The 27,233-nt window shown below is 36.4% G+C and overlaps 3 long non-coding RNA genes across 3 annotated transcripts in view; 1 reads left to right on the plus strand and 2 right to left on the minus strand.

Moving 5' to 3' along the window:
* The window catches only part of LOC134669760 (uncharacterized), a 127,291-nt gene extending 122,604 nt beyond the window's left edge, over positions 1-4,687 (minus strand). The window contains exon 1 of the long non-coding RNA XR_010098972.1: positions 4,505-4,687. This is a non-coding gene — a long non-coding RNA (uncharacterized LOC134669760). The remainder of the gene's footprint in view (positions 1-4,504) is intronic.
* Positions 4,688-23,357: 18,670 nt separating this feature from the next.
* LOC134669761 (uncharacterized) lies at positions 23,358-25,504 on the plus strand. Its single transcript, XR_010098973.1, has 3 exons — positions 23,358-23,797; positions 24,295-24,423; positions 25,306-25,504. It is a non-coding gene; the product is annotated as an uncharacterized LOC134669761 (long non-coding RNA).
* Positions 25,188-26,751, minus strand: LOC134669762 (uncharacterized). The gene is made up of 3 exons (XR_010098974.1): positions 26,707-26,751; positions 26,377-26,609; positions 25,188-25,457 (listed from the first exon to the last, which is right to left on the minus strand). It is a non-coding gene; the product is annotated as an uncharacterized LOC134669762 (long non-coding RNA).
* Positions 26,752-27,233: the final 482 nt, after the last annotated feature.

Here is a 27,233-nt window from a genome sequence, read left to right on the forward strand (position 1 = left end):
GAATGAGGTTGATATTAATCTGTAGCCGTGCGTGTCTGTGGCGCCGGTCAGAGGGTTAATTCAACGTTTTGACACAAGGTTCAGTGGTCATATTCGGGAACAACTGAACTGAATCTATTCAACTACTTCAGGTAAATCTATGAAATACTTAGGGGTAGGTAGACAATTAGACATCACAAAGTCCAACCACCCACAATTTCGTTTGTGTGGGCAATAATGATGAATTGATGTATGTTAATAACTATCCTATGTCATTTCCCGGGTCTTAAATTGTCTCCATAAATCGATTCAACATGTTAAGCATGAAAAAGTAACAGACAGACAGACAGGCAGAATAACTTTCGCATTAATAAGGATATCTACAGGAAAGACGCATAACCTTAACTAACGCATTCACTGCCAGGAGGCGTGGCCTAGGAACAAACTTGTATGGCGGTGAACGCACATGTGCGTCGGGGGCAGTGAATGTGTTAACTCATACCTACTAAAAACGCGGTTACCTACTACCAGACGAGAATTACGCTTGTGTCCTACCATTTTCAACAACAAACTTGTATAATCAAATAATGATATTGTTCTAAAGAAAACGTGTGTATCAGTAAGGTATGTAGGTATGTCAGTCTTATCGAATGTGATTCGACATGCCGGCACTGCTTACATAATAGTGAAGTAACGTTGAATCACAAGATTTTAAGTACTTTTACTCATTTTACGACTTAGATATTTATAATACAACGTTATAGTATTTATAGGAGTGGCGTGAAGTATATTTTCTAATAGATGTACCTACCATTAACTAATATGTACCTTTTCCTAGCAGTAAAGACTGATATAGGCTAAACGGTTGAAAGTTAGAGTATTTCCTTTTCCCTTTTTATCGACATGAGTGATAATTATGTTGTTGACCCACTTTTTGATGACTGGGCCGACCTTGAATAAATGGAAAAGGGAAAGGAAAAGAAGAAGATCAATGGTAATTATGTATTATTTGGTCACGTCAGTTACTGGCAGGAAGTTGCGCAGTATCGGGACAGGTGAAGGAGCGCTCTCGTTTCTGAGGATAGATTCTTTTTGGATCACTGAACCAGAATAGTTAGTTGGTCGCATTTAGTAGGTACTGATTACTTTTTCCCTTTTGTCTATTGGCAGAAACCAGAAAGGCTATTATTAAACAAAATGTGAAATTTAATTTAGTGGTGTAAAATAGCGGATAAAAACAAAGAGGACATCATGGAATAACCAATGTAAGTAAACTTAAAGACGGAAATTGTCCAAAACGTCTGGTTATATGTAACCAGTTGTTTGTATGCAACATGACACCAACAAAACCTACAATATCGCTACAATATGAAAGAGCTTCCAATGTCCGGTTCCGATCGTCTGTCGCGTAGTGATGTGCTTGACTATTCCCGATATTCCCGTTCTGAGAATATTCCTTGTAAGCGTTTAACTACGATCACCAGGTTAACAACACATCGGTCATGTTATGTAGATATGTACAACCGTTTGTACTCCTAATTGAATGGCTTGAAAGTGTTCGGTTTTAATGACATGTACCTATTAATGATGATAAAAATATGATAATATTCAATATACAGTGGAAACTGGATAAGTGGAATCGCAAGGGACCGGCTGTTTAGTTCCGCTTATCCAGGTTTTCCATTTATCCAGTTTTCCACTTAACCAGGTTTAAATAAAACGTTTTCTCACTTACAGAGGCTCTCGCTAATAGAGGTTCTGGATACTAGTAATGTCGCTTATAGAGGTCACGTATAGTATGGTCAAATAAAAGATCTAGACTTAAATAATCATCTTTTATTAAATATGTATGTAGATATACATATGTGTATTAACAAAAAATAGGTATGTAATCCTGACATAAAAAAAGCAATATTGTAAATAATCCACAGTACTCGTATACAATTTTCAAAATTTCAGAAACAAAATCACTCCTAATATTTATTTATGCAAGAGCAACCAGTATGTACCTACTCATACAAAATACGTAGTTAAAACACGAACCATAATGTTAACGAAACAAACTACCCTCCGTGTGACGGTTTATTAAAAATACAGAGCTATTCCACTCATAGAGGTTTCTAAGACGGCTGCTTCCAGTTACAGAGGTAAAAATAAGAAATTTTCGAAAAAATGGATTCCGCTTATAGAGGTCCCAAAATTCCATTTATAGAGGTAATTCGTTGCCAAGGGACTGGAACCGAGAACTTCGGTCCACTTAAAGAGGTTTTCCACTAACCCAGGTTCCACTTATCCAGTTTCCACTGTATTGACATACTAGATTCCATAATTTACTTCGATTTGTAAGGTTATCTAATAGCTTCTGTAGCTAATAACCAAAACCAGTAAACTTATTTTGATTGTTTCGCCCAATGGCTGACATATTAAATAATGAAATATCAGAAAAAACCAACAGTGATTTTTACAATCCTAAAAATACGAAGTAAAAACAGCAACAGTCTTAACTGTACGTTGGTGGACCTTATTACAAAAGGCATAAGGTCCACCGATATACCACGCTTATACCAGCATAAAAATAAGGAAACCGCGCCTAATAAAGGCGCTTCAAAAGAATCAGGGGCTAATAATATACATAAATTGGAACTGTCAATCCATTTCCGAATGAATTTTAGAAATTCGTCGTTCATTCACCGTCTCTCCGTGTCAGGATGTAACACTGTGCCTGCCACGATATATTTCTGCAAGATTTTTAAGCAAGGGAATACTGGATATGGCTAAGTATCTAATTTAGTGACCATTTAAGAAATTTAGTACCTATGGATTTTAGAATCAGTAACTTTTGTTAGATCATTTTAATTGACTTTTGTAAGTATGTATTACTAAATTTAGTTCGACGAATAATATACAAGTTAGATTTTCAAATGTAAACAGGTTTTATGTGTACGAATGATTTCAGCTGACGGCACTAGGGCCTTAAGATGAAATGAGGGCAAAAATATCGAGTAAGTTTACGGGAGTTTTGCTGCTCAAAATTTAGTAATTAGTCGCGTGTAGCCCCATCACTAGTGACATCTATGTAATGACAGGGCAGCGCCGATTGGCCGATGATTGTCGGTTTGGTTCGACGGCCGTCATCCCTTCATAATTATAGCATATGTCATTGTTATATTCATATGGAGCACGTATTTTGACCGTCAGCGTGTAATAGTCAATGATATAGCCGTATATTAGGTACCTAAGACTTACTGTAAGACATGATGGTGATTTTCATTTCAGATGATATTCGAAGCCTGAAGTTTGCGATTAACTAACAGGCCAATATCGTCCGGCGAACTGGTAATGTACAGTTAAGTTTTCGGATTTGGCTTTGGTTTACTACTTCATGAGGAAAACAAACACCCGTTGTTACAAAAATTAAACATACTAAGTACTATTATTGCCAAAGTCAAAGAACTACGAGGGATTGTGGGTTTATTTTAATATACTAAATAAGTTATTAATAATTTTAATATACTGAATAAAATAAGCCAAAAAAAACGGTATGAAATTATATAAATAAAAAAAAATTGTAATTACGTTATATTTTTATTAATTTAGTATAATTTTAGTTTATAAGTTTTTATTACGTTAAGTAAGTAAGTAAGTAAATACTCTTTATTGCACCACAAAGAAAAATAAAATAACAGATTTACAGTGTAAATAATGGTAGCAACAGGCGGTCTTATCGCTGTAAGCGATCTCTTCCAGACAACCTTGGTAACAACGTTACAACGGTGACAACGTTAGTAATTTTAAAGCATGTAAAATGTCAAAGCAAACCAATTTCGCTTCGCAAATAGTCTGACAAGCAATACGTTTCAACGTGTTGTGTCTTGTGTCCCTTTGCCCAACACATTGTCCCACTGAAACGTATAGTTTTTCCCTTTTCCCTTCAAAAGTTCCCCCTTACATGACACTCACGAGACCGAACCGTCAGAACACAAAAGGCATTGATTGGACGTCGAACTTGCGACTATAATTCACGGCCCGCGGGACACAAACAAACTTTGCTTAATTGACAAGTTTCAGGAATACCTATCTACGGGAATACGCGCACACGGCAGGGGGCGCTGTATGTAAAATATTTTTTTCCGTCTATGTCACCTATTTTTACGGGAAATTTTTACGGACCGATTTTTATTAGTTGTCGTTTTTTTTTGAATATTTAATTGTTTAAATTCTTAAATTAAGTATTATTGTAATTTTTAAAAGGGGCAGATTTTGTAAAATATGTTTCGGATTTATAATAAAAATAGACATTTAATTGTTTGAGAACCTAGGTTTAATAAATAATTCACACTATACCTACACAATGCTAATCGCTTAAAATGTATGGCAATCGCTCCAGTTACGACGAGTTACCTGAAAATACCTGAATCACGTGCCTTATCTATTCACGGTTCATTATAAAACCGTAAAAATCTCATGAGTAACTCACAATCAAAACAAACTGCAAAACATTTCCTTTAAAAACCCAAAAACTTACAAATTTCTCGAGAACTCGTCAAAAATTCCAAATCAAATTAATCGCCTTCTTCACTCACAAATTAAAATAGTTACGAAGTTTTCGTGAAAATTTAAATATTAAAACGGAAAGTTGTCGCGTTCCGTGTGGGTCGTGCGGCGCGCGCGAAGCCCCGGCGAGTACTGCCGCTGCACCGGCCTTCCTAGGACGATTACCACCAACTAACATTATTACTAGACGTGGGTGTATAAAAGTTTAAATATAATTTAATTTGCTTATGAATTCAGCGCCCGAAGCGGAATCTTTGAAAATCCGGGAATAGTAGGTAATTTGCGAGTTACGCGGTTACGCGTTGTGCGCGGAGCTCCGTTTGACCAGAGTCGATTTGTATAAAGTAGTTTAACTTAATAGTTACTATCTAGAATTACCTAAAGCAACGCAAAAAAATCTGGTAGTACTTGATGATAATAGGTAATTAGTTTAGGTATACATGATTAAGACACAGTCAGTTGGCATAAGGTCGCGCTTTTATTGTCTGTCAGATAGCGCGTTGCCGACCTTTTAAAATCCTGATCGCTCCTTTTTTGAAGTAAGTAAGGTCATCTGAAAACCGCAGCAGAGTTTATTTTAACCCGGAGCGCCCGCGGATGAAATTCACCTGAAATCCTAGAGAGCTCCCTATTAGAGAAATTTCACAATTTGTTATTGGGGTGTTTGTTTGTTGTTTGTTAAACTAGTTTTGATACGTCCTTGTCGATCGTCTTAATGATTGGTGCACATTTCACTCACGACTTTCAACAACCAGCACCAGCGATCACCAAGTGCGTATCAAAATAATATCAAAAACGTAACAAATTATTGCATCAGAATTTGGCTCCCGGCATTCCTAAAGCGGATGAATAAAAAATGAGATGTTACTGTAATTTCCCCTTTACTGTGGTTTCCGTAATTAAATCCTGATTTTATGCATTGTTGTAATTCTCTTACGGGCAAATCCTGCGAGAGTAAAATGTAGCGTTCATTTGCCGTTACTCCGGATATACACCAACACCGGGACTTCGGAACTATTCCTGGTGTTCCTGTTACTGGAAACGGATTCAGAAATATCACGGCGATTTTTCTCCGAAGCTAGTGTAGAAGTTAGAATGTATAAAAATATATTTTTAGGAATTATAGGGCGCACTCTACACCTTTAACTAAAATAGATTTTTTTAAAGTATAATCACCGTGTACATTACACCACCGTGTCATTCGATAGGTACTTATACTCGTACGATACAAGGACTGCATCCAGAAGCGCGAGCTTTTTTTTAATTCCTGTTATCGTTGGTCAAATTGATTCTGGAATCTGATCAAGTACGAGTGGGTGTACAAAGCGGATGGCTTTCTGAATAGCGACTCCGCTGGAGGCCATTATTGGATCGAGACCCAATTAATGCCGATCATTTTGGCAGAGATTTTTCGTTGGGCGCAAATTATTTTGTCTGATCAATTATCACTTAATTAAGGCTTAATATTACAAATTAGTTGGCTGTAATTAGTTTCGGCCATTAGGTATACATATATAGCGTCGATGGTTGTGTACACTATTAAATTAACTGCCGTATTCGAACTTCAAGATATTCACAACAGACGACATGTAATAGATCCATTCTAGATACGTTATAGTTTAGATATCAACTAGTTCTCTTTTGCAGCGCAATTCGGGCAACCAATGTCACTTTTACGTAGATAGAGTAAGATATTTATTAGATGTGAATTGGAGATCTAAGTCATATCCTGTGGAAATCGTTCAAGAGTATCTCCAGAATCGCGCAAATGTCAAGTTTCAACGCGCATTTGACAGGTTAGATCTTAAACATATCATTATCGTAGCTTGGTGATGTCTAAAAGATATCTAATTGATGTCTATTTCAAAATCGAAATCGGGCCCTAAGTGTCCCGAGTCCCGAGCAAAACGAACTATTGTTTCTCTAACCCCACATGACCTTAATCATAATCATTTATTGAATGAATCCGTGGTATTTTACAAAAGTGTTTAAGTTTACTTGAGTACAGCATGGACCCTACATAGGGCGTAATAAATATAAACAGCAAGTTTGATTCGCAGTTAAGCCTCAAGCTTCGATATTGGTCTTCGCGAAGCTCCTCGGTGTCGCCATAAGTTAGGTTAACGGCCGTGTCCGCAATCACCACGGCTCCGGAGTTTGTATTGCCAATAAAGTACCTACAAGCAAGTCAATGTTGTGCTATCGTAGTGTTGTCAAGTTAATGCCATGAAAACTTTCCTTAAGGTTACTTTCTGATTGCGACTGATGTAGCATATTGCGGCACCGGGTACTCGGCACTGTTAATTTTCATACGGATTAAGTCGGCACTGTTAATTTTCATACGGATTAAATAATTATAACAGGGCCGAATTGAATGCGCAAAAATACTAATATTGTGTATCCATGGGTAGTCGTCTGTATCCACAACATAAGATTTTGATCTGTATAAAAATTGTACTATGTATTACACGTGGTCGAACAATATCGCCTCGTAGTTAAAATATTAGCCGCATTTCGTTGGTTTAATACACGTCATTTTAAAAAGTTTGTCGCCGATTGTTTTTCTGGGAATGAGAACATATGGCGAAGGCCATCGACTCACTTTCCGGAACGGCTGTCAGACACCCGGATGTTGACTGACATTTAATTTAGCAGGTAGTCGCATGATTCCGCTTCGCTTTGGAGCTGTTTCATTCAATAAGTGGTATAAAAAAAAAGTTAATTTATTATTTCTCATATCTTTCAATATAGGAAACACGCACATATGTATAAACATCGAAATAATGTCTACGATAAGTACTTACGAGTGAAATGCACTCGCGGCTGATACCTAAATAACTTCTTCATTTAGATCTCAATTTGATGATAGTGTACGTTCGAATTGGCCTTTTCCTATCTTGAGATAGTTACGTTACGTACACAATACATAGTTACGAGAGGTAACTCTCAACGCGCCGGTGTTTGCTTTACGAAGGCAAACTTATCGACTAGGTCCGAGTACGATAAGACGTCAGTGTTTAGTTTCCAGGGAGAGACTTGCTGAATAAGTAGGACTTCATGCACTCCAGCCACTTCAACTACGACTAGCACTCCTCAATAACCAGACTAGTATTTTGGTGAAGTTTCCATAGAAAGTTTCCTTATCTGAAAGCTCTAATTATAATCTACTTACTTAGGGTCGGTTACACCAAACCGTATGTCACTGTTAAAGCGTTCGCTAAATAAAATTTATGTATGGGAATTTTAACAGTTGTCTGTTGAGTGATGTTGATCAGTGTGGTTGGTGCAAGTGGTGCAACTGGCGCTTAGAAGGTGATATTTTGGAAATAAATCGCTGAGAAAGTTCAAAAAACTTATATTACGTTTTTCTTATTTCATAATATTGTGTTTTGCTCCTTAGGTTACTTTAAAAAATAAACAAAAACATTTAAAAGATTTGATGCGATTGAAGTAGATAGGAGAGCCTTGGTTGCCAGTGAGTCAAAGCCCGGAGGCGCGTACAATCGGAACACGTTCCGCGTTACGTATCGTGTTTCCGTCGGTAGCTCGAAGTTTCATTCGGTTTGCTTGAACAGCGCCGGAGAATGTAGCTATTTGGAAAAAACCTCAAGTTTTTGGCACAAAATTCATTATTGGTACAAAATTTTACCACTGATTGTACTTTTCTTTACACATACAAAATAATTGTAACGAACCCACACAAAACTAGTTGGCGTTGTTTTATGGAGAAATTGTACCTACGCTTCTTAAAATCCTGTTTCTAAAGTAAAAACACAAAGAATTTCATACATTGACCCTCATTTCCTATCTCTATCGCACGCGCATAATTTAATTATTGTCCCGCTATCACAGTGAAATTGACCACCGGCATTTTCCGCCTTCCTTTAACTTTATAGTTTAATAGTTTCATCGCTTTTGTACTGCATGTATTTAGTAACGAATAACATACGGTGAGAAACTAGTCGTAACAACTAGCAGGGTGGCTTCCTAACTGCAGCCAGGGGAACGGCAGATACTCTTTGTAACCTGATTTCACTCGTTACTCCAATGCACATCCTCACAGGATCACCTCAACTGAATGAAGGATATATGGAGCTTTAAATAAACAATTCTTTTATAACATAAGTACTTTTCTTATTCAAGTAATTGTTGGAAATTTTAGTAGGGAAAACGATTGACAAAAGTTCAATGTCTACTTACTAACCCCTTAGTTTGTAAGTGTTACTAATAAAATGTGTCTTGGTTACATGAAATAAATGCATTGAATTAAATTGAATCGAAAAATTGCGAAGTAAACTGTCGACTAAAGTTTGTGTAAATACCCATAGGTACCTAAAAGGGCTTAAAGAGCATAAACCACCATAAAAAAGTAGTTTACATTCATAAAACGTTTTCAGAAACTTGGAAGATTAGATATTTCTTGTGTTCTCTTAAAAGCCGGTGGGAAAAGTTTTTAGGAAGTTTTTCGCTTTGTACATTTTTTCACAAGAAGCTAGATTGTTAAAGAAATACACAGTCGAGTACGTCCATAAATTATGAATATCTGTTTTTTTTTTTATAGCGACGAAAAAGGATATCCTTATTTACTTTACTTTGAGTAATAAGCAATAAGACGTTCAATTAAAATTATAAGTATAAATTACATAATATATATTATTTTAGATCTGTACCTGTATTAAAATAATTAAAAAAAAATATGAGAATAGTGAGTCAAATTGGGGCTGTTTGTTGAAACATTGTAAGAGAGAGCAATTTATATAAAAACATTGATATATTTACCTAAAAATCTGTGATATCTCAATTAATTCGTATTATACCAAATAATCAGTTTTGAACTTTGTTATTTTGTATGTTAGTATGTATTATTGTTATGTACTTAAATATGAATTAATTTTAGATATTATCGAAGTGCATGTTTAAGTAACTAAGTAAATATTCTTTATTGCACCAATAATCATACATCTTACATACATGTAAAATTACAAAGAAATTTTAGTGGAACAATAGAACCCGGTAACAACAGGCGGTCTTATCGCTAAAAAGCGATCTCTTCCAGACAACCTTTGGGTAGCAGGAAATGTATAACTCAAACAAAAGTCAACAGGTAGTGCACGGAGTGAAATATGGAGACTATTAAACACAAACACACATATTACATACTACTTATATAACTATTACAACAAAACCTAATACACAAATAAATATACAATATACATAATATATATTTTATACTTGCATATATACAATATATAAAATGGCAACTGACAATGCGCAATGACATGTTTAGTATTAGGCATACAATTAACATTGTCACAGTGTGACAAGGTAGCTTGGCTCACTTAACTATGAAATGTAACATCCTATGTATACACTATATTTCGCAAATAAATAACTTATGACTTAACACAAACAAAGAGGTACATTTTCATTTGGCACATTACAAAGGTATACTTAATTACTCGTCGTAATTAGTAGGTACTCGTAGGTACCTACTTAATTGCGAGTCCCAAGCAGACGAAATCGCAGGCAAAAACAGAACCTGTTACCTATAAAGGTAACTCGTTATAAAATACCCACGGAAATTCCTCATTTTCAGCTTCCATTATTCTCGCTTCTATTAAGGTTTTTTTGCAGCTCCTTAATTACATTTTTTTATAGCTCTGCTGACTATATTAGTAATAAAATGCTTTATTACCACGTCTAGCTGCGCCGCGGAGCGTGTATCAAATCGACGTGACGTGAAAGACAAATATGGCATAGGTGAAGGTGATACACGAAGACAATAGTAGGTACCTACAGCAGAATTAGGTACTTTAGCAAGTACTTATATATAACCCGTGACGCCGAAAAAGTGGTTTTTCGAGATCTGTGACACTTTAAGTAGCTGTTAAACGGGTAAACTGATTTGGTTATTTTTTGTTCACTTGTTATACAAGCTATTATGGCTGTTTCTTCTTTCAACAGGCAACTAATACTCATAGAGTCATTCTAACAAACCCTAACACAATTAGATTGCATTGTTTTATCACGTTGCTATGGCCACCTCCTATGTCCATCATCAGATCAGCTCGATGTATGTTGTATGTGCTATTAGGAATAATAAGAAATGGGTCGAATCTAGCTTGCTTAAATAGGTACGATCGACAATAAAGACTTTTGTTCGTCCTTACAGAAAATAAAAAAAAAACAACGGGTTGCACTCCGGGAGTGCCGACAGAAGTAAAAAACTCAATGACTAGTCCAAAATGTCTGCAGCACTATGTACAATTGGCCCATCCTCTTTCTATTGAAAAACTTTAGTTCCGAAATTGCTTTAAAATTCGAATGGAAATTGTAAAGTTACCTTCCAGACCTCGCATCTAAATATAATTCGAGTTTTATCCACCAGTACTAGAGTTCACTTTTATTAGCGATTTCATCAAGATGTACCTTTATTGCATTATATTTGAGTGATATAAAGTTAGAATGTAACTGTGAGATCCTCCTATTTCAACCCGTACAAGATTAGAGCCTTTTTCATGTAATGTCATTGAGTTTTTCTTTATTGATTTAAATGCCATCTAAATGAGTGGCCATCTAAACGTTACGGTCACGTGATCGCTGTCTCGGGTTTATAATTTTTTCCCCACCTCAAAAAGTGTCCAGCGCAGCTAAAGAAGTTTTCACTTCAAAAATATATTGACAGATTTTTGTGAGTTGGATCATTTTCCCTAATAAACATCCTTAATTAAGTTCAATCTTCCTCAAAGGTAATATAATGGCAATAACAATTATGAGAGCAATATATAGTCACCCACGGAAGCTCCGTAATGAATGTTGAAAAGCAATAAAGAGGAGTTTAGCATCAACAGGTGGATGCGTGCGAGGCAGATTACCTCCCAACAGATCCCCTATTCAGAAGAAAATACCGCGTGATTTACTGATTCATGAGACGTGAGCACGATCAACCCTAGGCATTCAGTAAATGATAAGCTATTGTCTCGTGTCAGTATTTGAGATTAATGTTATTTTCTTTTTCAGTATAAAAAAAAAGTTTTATAATTATTACCTATTTTAAGACATGCATGGTCACCCTAAAATTAGAACACTTTATATAACCTTGCTTTATCCATGACAAAAAGAGTTCTATCTCACTCTATTGTGTCTGTTTATTTTGCTTCATAATACTTATCCATATTAATTAAGCGTGCAACGCGGGTCAACATAATTGTAGAGAATTAAACCGTTACTTAACAAAAAAACGGAGTTAAGGTTTGGTTGTTTTATTTACATAAATATATAAGTACGAAGATGGTGAACGATCCGTATACGAATATATGTTTTATTCGGCGGGATCTGGAGAGCGGTGATCTATTATGCAATTAGCCACCCACAGAATACTTCGCAAGTTTCACAACTTTACTTCATTTGACTCTGCGATTTGGAGAATTTCTATATAACTGCCGTCATCCCGGGGCTCATCGTATTCGTATTAATGAAATGAAGTAGGTATTATCTTAAAAGTTCCTTAATTATTTGCCCCTATTTTTGAGCGCGTTTAATAAAACACAAACTAATCTATTTATTTATTTGAAACACATTCGAAGGGAAATAAGTACCAAAAAAAAATATTTGGAAGCAAACGAGCCTGACACCGTCGTCTAAGGACACCCTGCAATACCATTATTTGCATTAAAAGAAAAATCTCCACCAAACCTTCAAGAAAAGAGCATACCTAACCTACTCTAAGATGGGAATCTTAAAGTCCGGTAACGCAATTGCAACCCCTCTAGTACATACTACGAGACCGTTGCCTACCATCAGGCGATTCGTTCGCTCGTCTATTATCTGATGAAATTGTGAATCACGTTGTTAGTATGCGAATGCTGTGAATAGACATTTACAATAGCCACATGATTGTTTCTAAATCGTGGAATTTTTGTCAATTGTGAAATAATTGGGCGGACACGACAATTACATAAAAACACGTCTCCATTGTTTACTCGAAGGCGTCACACACGGCTCTCGGGCACGAGGAGTTTATTGCGGTGAGGTGTTTCTGACGAGACAGTCTAAAGGATGACTAACGTTAGACCGGGCCGTGAATGGGCCTTACTTTTCTGACATGACAGGCAATGATGTTTTTCGGCGCATAGAAAACGATGCGCCAGAAGTTCCGGCCCGGACACGGCCCGGTCTAACGTGAATCATCCTTAAGTCTGCACAAGTTCAGAGTTGAATTTTCAAATCGGTGTACCAATCAATCAAGACTTGTTGATACTCGTGGCTGTGGCAACTCTGTTCTTCAAATATTCTATCCGTGAACACAACATAAGTTTCCAACTAGTTATAAGCACACTTCGTGGTTTGACCCGGAAATTACCCAATCTGTTAACAAACTTACTTATTATAATTAATACATACCTACAGAAGTGATAACGTCACGTCACGCCTGTTACCTAACTAGGTACAAATTATTTTCAGGCCAATAGGAACATACACTCTTATCAGTAGGACTAATAATATGGTCAGCTCTTGTCACGATGCCTGCCACGTTCTAACAAATATGTAAGTGCGAAAATGACACATGTCATGACAGGTGCTAAAAATGCAACCATGAAACCGCTGCAGAATGACATAACTGTCGGCTGCATTGCTGCCGCAATATTTCCAAATATTGTATAAACCGACAAACCTTTATAGTATTTTGGGGGGTACTATCAATTATAATTGAAAGTACCCTTATAAGATTTTAAGTTCACTTTCAGCCTGCTTTAAAGATAAATACGAGTAATGTATTGCAATTTCAGATTATGAGCACTAAAAATACATTAAAATGCGAAATTGAATCCTGTATTCAAAACAATATTCTCACCTTTCTTGTGTAAGCGCAGGAACCGTGCGTAATGCCCGAAGAAGGTGTTATTACAATTGATTTTCCACCACTGACGAGTTGTGGGCTCGGGTTAAACTAGTATATTTTATTTGAAAAATAAAAACATTATAAACAAGCTTTTTTATTGGATAAAGGTAAGCATTTGACCACAATCTCACCTGGTGGTACCGAAGTGCCGATATGGTGTGTTCACATCGAACGGGACTGACACATGGCCCTCCGGTGCAATAGGATGCTATAGGAATACTAAGAACTTATATGCAGTCCTCGGGTGAAGTCTCGGTAGATGGGCTCGCCGTGATCCCGAATCGCCAGTTCGAGCCCCGCTCGAGACAGTCAATTTTTACACTTTTAATTTATTTCTAAGCTTTAAGGCATCGTTTGCAGACGTTTCACATTTCTTTTTAATACAAAATTAATTTAACACCTAGGCTTTAAGAAGGCGCTCCAATAACGCTAAGTTGTTAAGTGTCTCAAGGTCACTTTAGTCAAGATTTAGCCCACGCTTTTTCAACCAAAAGGAATAGAGCATATCTTATTCTCGGGAATAAGATTCCTATTGTTTGTCGACCGAGAACGGAGCGTTCGCTCGGTATTAATACGGTGGAAGCACAGACATGTAGCTGCATAGACTTCACTTGCACCGCACCAACCAAAACCTTACCATAGGTAAGGATAGGTTAGCAAATGACCTGTGATGGATTCTTAAGAATGCACCAGGAAAAGTATTTTGCGTTTAACTGACAGCCCTGACAGGCCGATATCGTCCGGCGGACTGCTAATCAGTGGGCCTGGGCCCCTTTAAGGTCTTTATTTCAAACACAGAAAGTTCTCGGAGACCTTCGTATTACCGGTAAATTAATGTATTGTTAGTTTTAGATTTTAATAACAAAATATAATTCCTATGGAAATTAATAATTAGAGCATTTAAAATCCCGTAAATCCATAATTTATTTAAAAAAACCATAAGTAGTGAGCTACAGTGATTTTAGCACCAAGAACGCTTAAGTGATCAAGCGTATATTACCTTTATGCTTTTAAGCTACGCTTAAGTGATCAAGCGTATGTTACTTGCTTGCTTAAGCCACCTTTATATTTGCTAGCTTGCATTAATAATGAAAACATGTTCATTTTCGGTTATAAAATAAATGAGCTTACGTGTTCTACACAAATATACGTCTATTACTGGGGCAGATACCTTTCCGTAATTTGTATGTGTAGCGGCCCGAGGGCGACACATAAAGCTTTACAATTTATCGGCACAATTTGTGGAGGCTCGTTACCGCACACCCGGGCAACTTTGCCTCTTATCCATAGACAATCCTCTTCGTCAAGTTTACGGAAACCGCCACAATACTCTTATGGCTTTGAAATTAACACAATGGTCAAAGATGTTTTACATCCACCAACTATCAGAGAATAACTCAATAGATGTTTCACTAGAGCTCAAAAGTGATCTCACGAGAATTGTATGTACAGTCGCCATCAGATATATCGGAGCGGCCAAGGTGTTCACAATATCTGAACACGCACTCTAACGCCTTGACAATAGAGGCGCGTTCAGATATTTGTGAGCACCTTGGCCGCTCCGATATATATGATGGTGACTGTACGGCGAGGGACTCAACTATAACTATGTTTTTAGGTACTGCGTGCAAGTTGATACCGTCAAATGTAATCTTCTTCTTCTTCCTCGCGTTATCCCCGCATTTATGGAGCCTGGATTCCGCTTGACAAATAATCCTAAGAATGGATTGATTGTTTTTACGAAAGCGACTGCTATCTGACCTTCTAACCCAGAGGGGAAACTATTAAGGCCTTATTGGGATTAGTCCGTCCAAGGCAAAGTATACTTATACATATATATTTAACATTCGCTTTGTATTTAAATAGGTATTATCGATGTTAGGAAAATATAAAAACAAACAATAAAAAAAACAGAAGGGATATTATTAGCTCCAATTACAACAACACTTTAAATGATAATACTGTTAGAAGTCCTCCCACACTTCCGTCATATGGGGCTGTAGGTGTAGTGTACGTGTAGGCAGTTTTCCTTAAATGCCAAACTATTGGGATTATTTTCCCTTATCATCTTATTATTTGCATGTTCATTAGCCACATTAGCATGGGAATCGTTTTGTCGTCTAATCTGTAGCAATTATCTATTTAATCTCTTTATTTCTGTCTGTTCCAGGCTAGGTATCTCTACAAAAGTAGGCATAAGCATGAGTTGGAGTGCTTTTAGTATTTTAATTTCACGCTATACTTACCTACCGTAACTAAAACCTTCCCTCTCACTTTAGTAGTTATTATTAGATTTTAATTTACGTGGAACGTTTTATGAAATCTAATTACGTTGCAGACTGTCAAATAAGGTTTAAAATTAATGGATAATTTTAGAGGAAAATCATTCAATAATATTAATGTATTGTATTGTATTCTTGTTTTGTTCTTCTACACTAAGTATAGCTGTAAGAGGTTAGAGTCGCACCATAACCAATGGCAAAGATTTAGGGGACATACGGTGTAGCTTTTGACGAAATCACTCTTAATTCCGTTATTATTAAATGAATACGTGTTTCGTCCTGGATGCCTTCCAACAGATAATAATCTCTAATTTTGTTGAACAACTTTACTTGAAGCCTGTTTCAGTGATTATCCCGAATCCCCAGTTTATCCTTTCATTAATCCCTTGACTTTGGGAAAGTTTTAATAACTGTCGCGGGTTGGGACCCTTTATCGGATTCTAAAAGTCTAAAAGTCAGTACAGCGTAGAATTTGTATAAAAATGTAGCTGACTTGTCTTGTGTACCTACGTCAATCGAGTGTGGAGGTAACGAGTTATGTCGTGGGGAAGGGCGTAAAAAGAGATGTATTTATGTGTGGACGGCTCGAACAAGTTAGGTAAGGACATAAAAGTAGAAAACTATTAAGAGTCAACGTCTAAATACACTCTTACCCTTGTTAACAATTCTGACAACTTGCTATCCTCATGCATCTTTATTACTAAGTATTAGGAATAGATAGTTTTAATGAGTTTAATTAAAACAATTTGAAAAGTTATACATATGTGCTGTGAATTTTAATAAATATAATATGTATTATTAACTCAGATTTGAAGTGGATATATTGCGGCTCTCTCATACTATACACATTTCTGTTCAAAATGACCCACTTTAATTGCTCTTGACCGGGTGTAGAGCGAGCACTTGCGGTGTTTATCGACATTTATCGCTTGTTGTTTCCGCTGTAGTCGCGAAACGGCCTTGCTGCTAAATCTGAAATGGGCTCGGAAACAGGATAGCCACTATGTCGACCAAGATAGGTATGCAGAAACTAGGCACTAAAGGTTCATAATGGTAAGTTTAATGGTGTAATAATGCATCATTTTGTAAGGTCAATTTCTATATTTTCTACAATCTACAATGTACAAAGATACAATTTCTTAAGCAACGAATGTACATTTTAATCATTTTACCACCAGATTGTAACATAACAACTTGTTAGAAGTAGGTTAAAACATAATAACGTCATGTTTGACATCACAAATCAAAACAAACCGTTTGAATGGCGACGTCGCCCGCGGGGACATTTTCCAATCACACACACAACACCGTTCCCTGCGCATTTACTGCTTGTTTGCTTTCCACTGATATGGTTATGGCGGACGCCGTATACCTCAGCTTTTTACTGCCATTGTGAATTATGATTTCATTTTGATTGTGACTGCAGCAGTACATGAATTCAATCAGTCGCAATCAGAATTGTATCTTGAGGTGACGTTCGGATGGCAACCACACACTCTTACGACTTGTTAGTGACGGATGCACTGCATTTCTAATTATTATGAATGAGTATTCAAATAAATGATTGGACCACGTCAGTTGTCGAGGTATTAATTCCGAGGTTATGGTGGCGGCACTCTCAGTGTCACGGCGGCGGCCGTAAACCTCGGCTTTTACGGCCGCCGGGATTAAAAGCCGGCTTTTATGCGACACACCGGTCAGCGCTGCCACCTGGCAGTAAAACTTGGAAGTATTTAAATTGATAGTGAAATATAAATAAATGAATATTAATTATGGTATATAGTTATAGTATATAATATTATATATATAAAAAAAAAATGACGAAGCCTGTTGCGGATATCATCATTTGTTTGTTTTGGACGAAGCATGTTGCGGATTTGCATTTGTAGCCACCTGACGAAGGCTGCGTTGTGGATATCCTAATTAAAAATTTGGTGAAAGTAGTTTTATATTTTTATTAAATAAAATATCATATTGTTTTTAATGAATATTAATTATGGTATATAGTTATAGTATATAATATTAAGCTTACTGAGCTTACTGTGGGACTAGGTTGATTTGTGTAAGATATAAATATACTATATACCTACCTATTTTTTTTAGAAAAAAGTTACTGTCAACTTAGGCTTAGACTTCGAAGCAGGTGTTTTTGAATTTGGATCTTAAATAGTTGCTCAAAAATATGTACGTACCTGCTGGGGGGTTCAAGAAAAGTTCTACTTAGTAAATGCCTCCATAATAATAACAAAATCCAATACTTATGTTTTTATGTGTGTCCTGTTTGTGTGTGTCACTACTGTAACTGGACAAAAGCCAAGAACTTGCGAGGGACCAAAATAAATCCTTACAATATTTCATATTTATAGATAAATAAATAAAATATAAAGCATCCATATTTTCGTCATATTATCATAATAAAAGTGTCAAAATGCGGGTTTCTCTGCAGCGCGGCTGGAGACGGCGCGCTGCACTTTGCGAAGTGCCATCGAAAGCGTTCAGTTAAGGCGTGCTTTTTCCGTAGGAGCTAAGCGAACCAGTTTTTTGAATCCATTAGAAATATAAGAAACAATGTTTTAAAATTGTGAAAAAAATATATCTTATACTTAAGGATCTGGCAGATACGTTTTGGATCTCAAAAACATGATTAGATAAACTTTGCTCGATAGAAAAAAATTCCAAAGTTACGCCTTTTTTTAACAATAAATCCAAACCATATCTACAATACAAACTTTTTAGACTTGTTTTTTACACAAATGTATAGGTAATAAGATAATCTAGACGTTTTGGATCACTTTGTCTCGGTAACATCATTAAAATAATTTCTATGTTTCAATACCTACTAAATCCGCAAGCGCAATCACTCGCGAACGCACTTACGCCCTCTTCAGTCGCGCGGCAGCGCTTGTAGAGGACGGACCTGTGTCAGTGTGTTCCGCGCGGTCACGTGATTTTACCATTTACAAACAATGGGAAACAAAGCATATGAAACGTAAGAAAAAGTCACTAAGTGCTATAAAACACACTTTCTGATAACAGAAGCATCTAATACTTTACGAGGTGGTTGAAAGCGCCTAGCTTTACTACATCAACAGTTAAAATATTTCAGTATTTTCACTAGGTCAGCAACCAATTTCAATGTAGGTAAATAATATTATATTCCTAGATAATATAATTGTGAGTATGTAAGTATGATATATTTACAGTATTTCACCTTTACTGATATACCTACGTCCGATCTGCAAAATGATTATATTCCTTCGTGCTCTTTGACTCCTTTGAAAATCAGAAATTATTTATTTGGATTGACACAGTATGGGGATGTTACAATATATGTATAGTGTTACGCTTTTAGTATGAGGATGCCGAAGGCGCCCGGCTTTGGATCGCATGCAACGTGCCAGGCCCGTCAAGCGTGCAAATTCATCATCATAATCATAAATTTATATAAATATAAAATGTCAAATTGAATTAATTGAAAAAATTACCATAATAAGCATATCGCAATACAATTATTTAAGAACTAAATACATATCACTAATTTTAATATTTGACCACGGTCGACATGAATTAAATATAATTGAGAGTTCCAAGTGCCTACAGGCAGTTCATCTTGTGCTTGGTTGTATTAGTCTTGTTCGAGAAACTGAACACGGTGAAAAATAGAGATAGATAATACTCCTAAAAATACGTGTGATACCTCATTAGATTCGTCATAATGCCTAGAAAAATGTATTCGAAGCGTGTAGTAGCACACACAAAATATCAAAAGTTATAAGCAAAAAAAGGGGGGAAAGTAGAGATCTTTAATTTCCCCAATATCTCAAAAAGTATTCATATTACGGTGCGAGATGGGTGGGGGGTGCTCGACCAAATGTCATAGAGGGCCCCAAGACAAAACAAAATACATTTAAATTTTTTCAAAATGGCCGACTTTTTTTTTTTTTTTTCAAGTTGGTCCGAGCGCGCTGAGATTTGGCATGGCGGAAGATAGAGGCCCCTAAATTCCTATGAAAAAATTTTTTTGGAAAAAATCCAAGATGGCGGAAATAATGGTCATTTTAATTTTGTATGGCAACTTTTAAACGGTGCAAGATGGGTGGGGGGTGCTCGACCAAATGTCATAGAGGGCCCCAAGACAAAACAAACTGCATTTAAAAAAAATCACACAGGGCGACTTTTTTTTTTAATTTTTTTCATGTTGGTCCGAGTGCGCTGAGATTTGGCATGCGGCGAGCTTGGAGGCCCAAGATTACTATGTGAAAAAAAAAATTGGAAAAATCCAAAATGGCGGCGGACACAGGCCAAATTCAAATTTCCAAGTAGGTTAGGCGAGCCCGAAGGAGGCTGAAGGCCGACCCCGCGGAGGGTCGTCAGGCCCGGAGCTTTATCTCGAATGTCCAAGCATGCTCCACCCCCAGTAATTTTGGGCGAGGCCGAAAGTCGAGCTGCGAGAATGACGAACAAAGCAAAATCCTATACAAAAGTTTATAGGATTATTAAGCGATTTGTTAACCCGCGCGAGGCCGGGGCGGGTCGATAGTAATAAATAAACATAAAGCATACGCTAGACTGAATAAAAATATAAAAGTTTCACTAAAATTTACTGGATTGTACAGTCAGCAGCAGAAATAGCTACGGGGCCTAGTAATCAAAATGATGACACGGAAATGTCAAGATAATTAAGGTCTGTGTCGATCATTTTGAACATGTTATTCTGCTTATCTATATCTGCTGCTGCCTGTACTGGTTTTAGAGTCTGGCTAATTTAGGTAGAACTAGAGTTTAGCTAAGAAAGGTAGAAGAAATTAATTTGACTGAACCATATCTGGTAGAAAAAGAAAATGATTGATGTTTTAAACCTGTTCAAGGACGTGGAATAGTAGATATTAATTCGGCGTCCTTGAACAGGTTTTCAACAACAATCAGTTAATTATTTAATAGATATTTGGAAGAAACAAAACATAATATTGAAAATAATTTGTTACATTACGGTATGTACGTGTGGCGTAAAGCCAGTGGACTGTAGTTTTTTAAGTTAGTTCCTTCGCTACACTATACTGCTTTACCAGATTGTAGAAGGGCTTACCGGGATTTTGTGGTCTGCAGCTGGCAGAGGCCTCGGCGGGTGGATTGCTCGCTGCTGGCTTCCTCGTTATTTCAAGGCACTGTTTTATGGTATATTTTGCGAATTCAGATATCCTTTCTGTCGCGATGTTTTGGTGACACTGACACCGTTAGTTATTACTTTTTAGACCATTGCTTGTGTGTCGCCGGCCAGTAGCCTCGCTACCTCAAGTAAATCAGTATGGCAGTAGGTATTAAGGATTAATACTAAACACCCCCCACCGAAAGCACTATGTGGCTTTCTCATAATATGAAAAAAGTTAAAAGTTAGACCAAATCAAAATCGTTGCAGACTTATCTTTGTCTAGCTCTGCCAATCAATTCAATTCCATCATCCGCTCCTCCATCTGACCTTTAACTGAGTTTTCCCTAAGCCCGATAAAAAAAAAATTAAATTATTTTTTTTGTGAGTACCTCTTATAATGAAGGATATTTTTGCTGAGTATCAACATCCTACTAGTGACAGTTTTTGACTTATGATTTTATTATTATTTTTCTTTAATGTATTGTTTTTCGGGATGTATTCAAGCGATTTGCTGAAATTTATTGAATAGTGTTCTTTATTTAGGTATGCCTTGATACTCAAAAACCGAATACCATTTGTCATATAATAGTAGTTTATGTGACTGCTACATAATGAAAGGCATTAAAATACGAGTGTGGGTTTAAGAAACGAACGAAGTGAGTTTCTTAAAAGGATCACACGAGTGTTTTAATGCCTAATTATGTACAGTTACATACACTACTTTATCTACACACTATTACCTTCTATTATATATTCACCAACCTCATATTTCAACCGACATCCATCGTTGCTGTCTGACTTAACTCGCAGATTTGAGAGGTGGCGGCTCCTAAATATCTTTTTATCACTCATTTTACACGATACTTTTGCTTAAAGTTTGTTTAAAAACAACTATCAAATCAATTTTATAACCTAAAACTAATTAAAAGATGAAACTGTAAGTCAAATGGCGGTAAATGAAAACTTTTTTTCACAAATGTCACGCATCCGTAGTTTTTTTTAATTCATAGACAAAAGAATGAAGTCCCTATTCTCATGCCACTCGAGATCAAATGTCGTACGGTTTATATTAAAAAAATATACCGAATTGACGTTTCGTATCGATAATTGTTTTAATATCTATGGATACTAGAATAGACACCCACTTGAGTTTTGACAGCTGTTCCAAATTTAAAACTCATAACCTTACAAAAATCTGTAAAGTTATAACTTTAAAGTACAAATTTTACCTACTACCACAGATAAGAAAGTTCTCATAGTAAAATTGGTTGTGATAATGCTGGTCATTTCCTACGGTTTCTGAATGCATTTTAGAGCAGTAATGATATGTGCGTAGATAAAAAAAAATTACTCTCTACTCAACCGGTGTTTTACAATGTAGTATACAAACTCTTCGATTATGTTTGCGTTTTCTTATCAGGTTGTCGTATTTAAGAGTAAAATGCTAATCTCTCACCCCGATTGATTAAGGTTCTACCTACCTACCTACCTTACCTACCTACCTACCTACCTACCTACCTACCTACCTTACCTACCTACCTACCTACCTTACCTACCTACCTACCTACCTACCTTACCTACCTACCTACCTACCTACCTTACCTACCTACCTACCTACCTACCTACCTACCTTACCTACCTACCTACCTACCTTACCTACCTACCTACCTTACCTACCTACCTACCTTACCTACCTACCTACCTTACCTACCTACCTACCTTACCTACCTACCTACCTACTTACCTACCTACCTACCTACCTACCTACCTTACCTACCTACCTACTTACCTACCTACCTACTTACCTACCTACCTTACCTACCTACCTACTTACCTACCTACCTACCTACCTACCTACCTACCTACCTACCTACCTACCTACCTACCTACCTACCTACCTACCTACCTACCTACCTACCTTACCTACCTACCTACCTACCTACCTACCTACCTACCTACCTACCTTACCTACCTACCTTACCTACCTACCTTACCTACCTACCTACCTATACCTTATCTTTATATGAACAATACCTTACCTTAATTGACCGTCACCTTAAAATGTTTATTTCCTTTCGGTACTTTAATTCTACTACGCTGCCATTAAATTAAAACGTTGTTACCGGTCACTAAATAATAAGTACACATGGCTCTGTAAAAATAATAATTCTAAATATAATGATCAGAAACACGTAATGCAAAAAATATATACATATACAATAAAAACTATAAAAACGTGACCCTTGCACGGTATGGTTAAAATACTGCTATCATAAGATCCTTATACTGTGACCCGTTTGCTATCGCCGCCGCGCACAGCGCGCGCTCACGTGCTCGTCGAGCGGTTCGGGACGCGCGGGCGGGGCTTCACGGTTTGCCGCGCACCTCACCCCCTCAGATTCGTTGATGAGTCGAATCATATCGCCTTACAGCCGTATTCATAAACAGTTAGAGCATTGATCATCAGTTGCTGATGACCGGATGTCACAAAACGTGATTCATAAACACTTTTTAGCGCTAAACAGTTGATCATCTCTTTATTAAATCCTCGGAAAGTTACGGAGCCGAGGACCCTTCTTTATCTGTTTATTATCTGCTATTTTACAAGATGGCGGTCACGAAACAGCTGATTTTGGCAAGAGTGACAAGAGCAAGAGCAAATAGTACGTTTTGGTTAAAATCCCAAATGTGAATGGAAAACAACTTTAATATGTGCAATTACGTATTACATACCTGGATATAGTGCGAAAATGGCGCGAAACCTAAATATCCCGCTTTTTATAAGTTGTTTATGTGATTTTGTGTATGGTGATTTTCGTTTAACCAAAATATCGAAGAAGGCAACAGAATTCTATGATCGCGTAGTCGGAAAAATGCATCATAAACGGAGCGAGTTCCTCCCTCACAGCTATTAGGCGTTTGGAGAAATAGGTAAACCGCCAGATTCACTTAAATCTATGCGGGCCAGCTTCATTGCTCGCCATACAATCGCATTTTCGAAACCAAGTTTGGCTTGGCAAGTAATATTAGAGCGTTCCATGTTCCTAATTAAAAATATTTGGAGGAGTCGCCATCGTCGGACACGGCGAGGACTTACTTATATTTGTGCGTAAACCCTTTAGTTATTCATTATTACCACTTGCCAGAAACGTTGTTTTTAATTTAAGATCAGGGTGTTCGCATTTCGCAAACTTAAATTTAATTGCATTTCTTGCGCACATTATACCTACCTATATAATATTATAGACCCTGTAAGAGTACATCAATCTCGTTCATAGTTTGCAATTGAATAACTAACCATTATACCTAATGAGATTATAATATTTACCATAAGTTAACTTGTTTTATAGACATATTTAACCGACTGTGTTTAATAAAAAATATCACAGGTAAGTAGGCACTACTTAAAAGTATCAACTTATTTACAGGTAAAAGAAGTGTGCACTCTTGTCAGTCTGGTAAAGTGATGAAAAATCTGAAAAAGTCACGGGTATATGCAGTCATTGCATAGGCAGTTTGCTCAATATTGGCTTTGAGCATAACAATTTGGCCTCCAGGTAAAAATATTGCAAGCTGAACTTTATAGAATGAAAGTTTCATTTATGTCAACTAATTATTCAGTATAGTCATCCAGGTTGGATTCTATACCTACCTGTTCTTGACGCTAAGGTTTCCAGTGCTCCCAAAAATGCACTGTCGGCTATTTGTAACTCCGCTAGTTGCCTGTAGGCTGCAGTGCTTAATATCAGATGGGCAGCACTAAACTTGTCCTTGTCATTGTCTGGTATTCAAAAATACCTTTTAATTTTATTCTACATAAGAACCATTAATTACCAATATTATTTTTGAACTTCTTTGAACTAGGTACATAGCATGAACTTACCTATGAATATCTACTTTACTTTATATAAATTGTACACTTTCATCAGAACAATATTGCAAACACATGAATATCATAAATATGTGCAAAATAGGGTCCTACTTTCCTTTTTAGAACTCTCAAAATGATTTGCTATTATGGTATTTATATGAAAATTTATTTTCTAATAATAATCTGGTGCTTTATTTTATACATGGTATGGTGTGACATAATTTATTTTAAGTACAGGAAACATCCCTATTAGACTGCTAGATACATTTAAGATTTTATTGCATTGTAATTAGAAAAATGGAATTTTGAGTATTTCAATATGGGTACAGTCGCCTGCAATAATATGTTACTCTTCGAAGGCTGCAAAAATGTGCAATGCTCTTATGGGCCTTTGTTGTGTAACATATTATTGCAGGTGACTGTACATCATTAATAAAAATTGTACAAACCTTAACAAGTCAAAAAATATATTTAATTAGTAAAATAAAACACCAATTAAATTAGAACAATTTTATTACTTCAACCTAAATCAAGCTAGGTTTTCATTTTGATGTTTTTTTTCTTTTAGGTTTCTTGCTGATTTCCTGCTGGGACTTGCAGTGTACGGAGTCAGTTACACTTCTCTGACCAATATTCACAGCTGTTCACAGGCCACAGCTTTTCTTCCAAAGCCTGGAGTTATTCAACAATAACAGTGGCTAATGATGGTACTTTCAGGATCTGAAAAGATGCAATAATTTGAATAAAAGTATTTTTGTATTCAACAATTTTCTTTAATTTTTAGCTTATGATATAATGGATGTACTTAAGTTAGGGTCACATGATTCAATATAGTTATGGTAACTAAGTATCATTTTAAGCTATAGACAGAGATCAATATGACTTCATTTATTATTCATTACCTATTAGGTACTATAATATGATATCATTGTACATTGACCTTGCAAACTCTCTGGAATAGATGTCCAAACTGTCTGATGAGATATAGATTAGCCAACTTAATTATAACCAACTGTACGCAGAAAACATCTTATTTTTAATCAGCAGGTACACAGTATCTATACACACACCTGTACACTGGTATTTAAATACTGCCTAATTTGTGAACCATCCTTCCTCGTAGTAAGTAGGTTGGCTAGGTGATCGAGTATAATAACCATCGCATTGTTCCATGCATAAAATAAATACCATTACAAAATTATTACTAATGACACGATGACAAGAAGTAAACTCGCGACACAACGGCTTGTTACAATAAAACATCACTTGTACATATAATTATCATTTGGTTCCATTGTATGGTTAAGAAATATAATACCTATAATAGGTAGGTACCTATGCATAATTTTAAACAAATACACCAAGCTCCACAAAGCACGGATAAATTTACCAAATTTATAAGTGTTATAACCTTTAAATAATGTCAAAGCCGTCAATGCAAGTGTCAATCTTAACATGTTCAGATACTACAGTTTATGTTACGTACCTATGTCTATAATATATTATAAATAGATGGTCATGCCCAAAATTTGAACTGTACCTAGAGTTATCATCAAAATCGCTGCAGACTTTTCTTTGTCTAACTCTAAACACTGCAGGTATGTAAGGTAAACAAGAAAGTATAGGACATTGTTCATACCTGATTTAGTGAGTCTGAATGGACTTCGTTTTGTTGACCCGTTGTGAATTTCTGCCGCAACCAGAATAAATTAGTGTGAACTCATGAACCATTATTCAATGGTTCTTCTTGCGGAGGCGAGTGGGGTCTGGTACGGTATCTGGCTTCGACTTCTTCTCTTCGCTAATTATGCACTTCTCGGTTAGTTTGAAAGAACCCCACTTCTTTCGACTCCATTCCACATAATATTGAAACTAAAAGCAATAAGATATAGGTATATCAACATTACAGTGAACTCATATTATTACTTGTTGCTGTATAAGATACTTGTCTGTAAACGTAGTTACTCACCAAGTTTTATAAAATTTCCGGCCATGCAGCAATCTTTAATTATTTACAGAAGCTATTTCAATAAGAGATAATTCCGAAAATTAGTCAAAATAGTAAATCAACTTCTTCATGATATTACGATTGGCCGCTAGTGCTGCTGTCAAACTTTTTTTTTAATTTAATGTTCAGCCATATTTTAGTCTATGATGCGCCAAGATGCCAACATAACGCGTCTAATCTGCTTATTAGTTAAGAAGCCCCTAATAAACGTTTATAAATCATGGTTCTTATCAACGGCTTATTAAGCCTAAACAGCGGATTAGCTAATAAGCTGATCATTCCTCATTTAAGGATTTTTTATGAATACGGCTGTTAAAGTTGACATTACTTACCTGCACGCTGCTCGCGTGTGGTCACGATTTATTTCTGTTGACGGCGCGATTCGGGAAATGACTTAGAGATTCACTAGATATGAAATAGTAAAGATGTGTGACGTTCCACGGCAAAAGGTACCTTATGGCGGCTGGCGCTTACGCTATTGTTAACGG

This window comes from Cydia fagiglandana, chromosome 13, assembly GCF_963556715.1.
Source record: "Cydia fagiglandana chromosome 13, ilCydFagi1.1, whole genome shotgun sequence".
NCBI classification, from domain to species: Eukaryota; Metazoa; Arthropoda; class Insecta; order Lepidoptera; family Tortricidae; genus Cydia; species Cydia fagiglandana.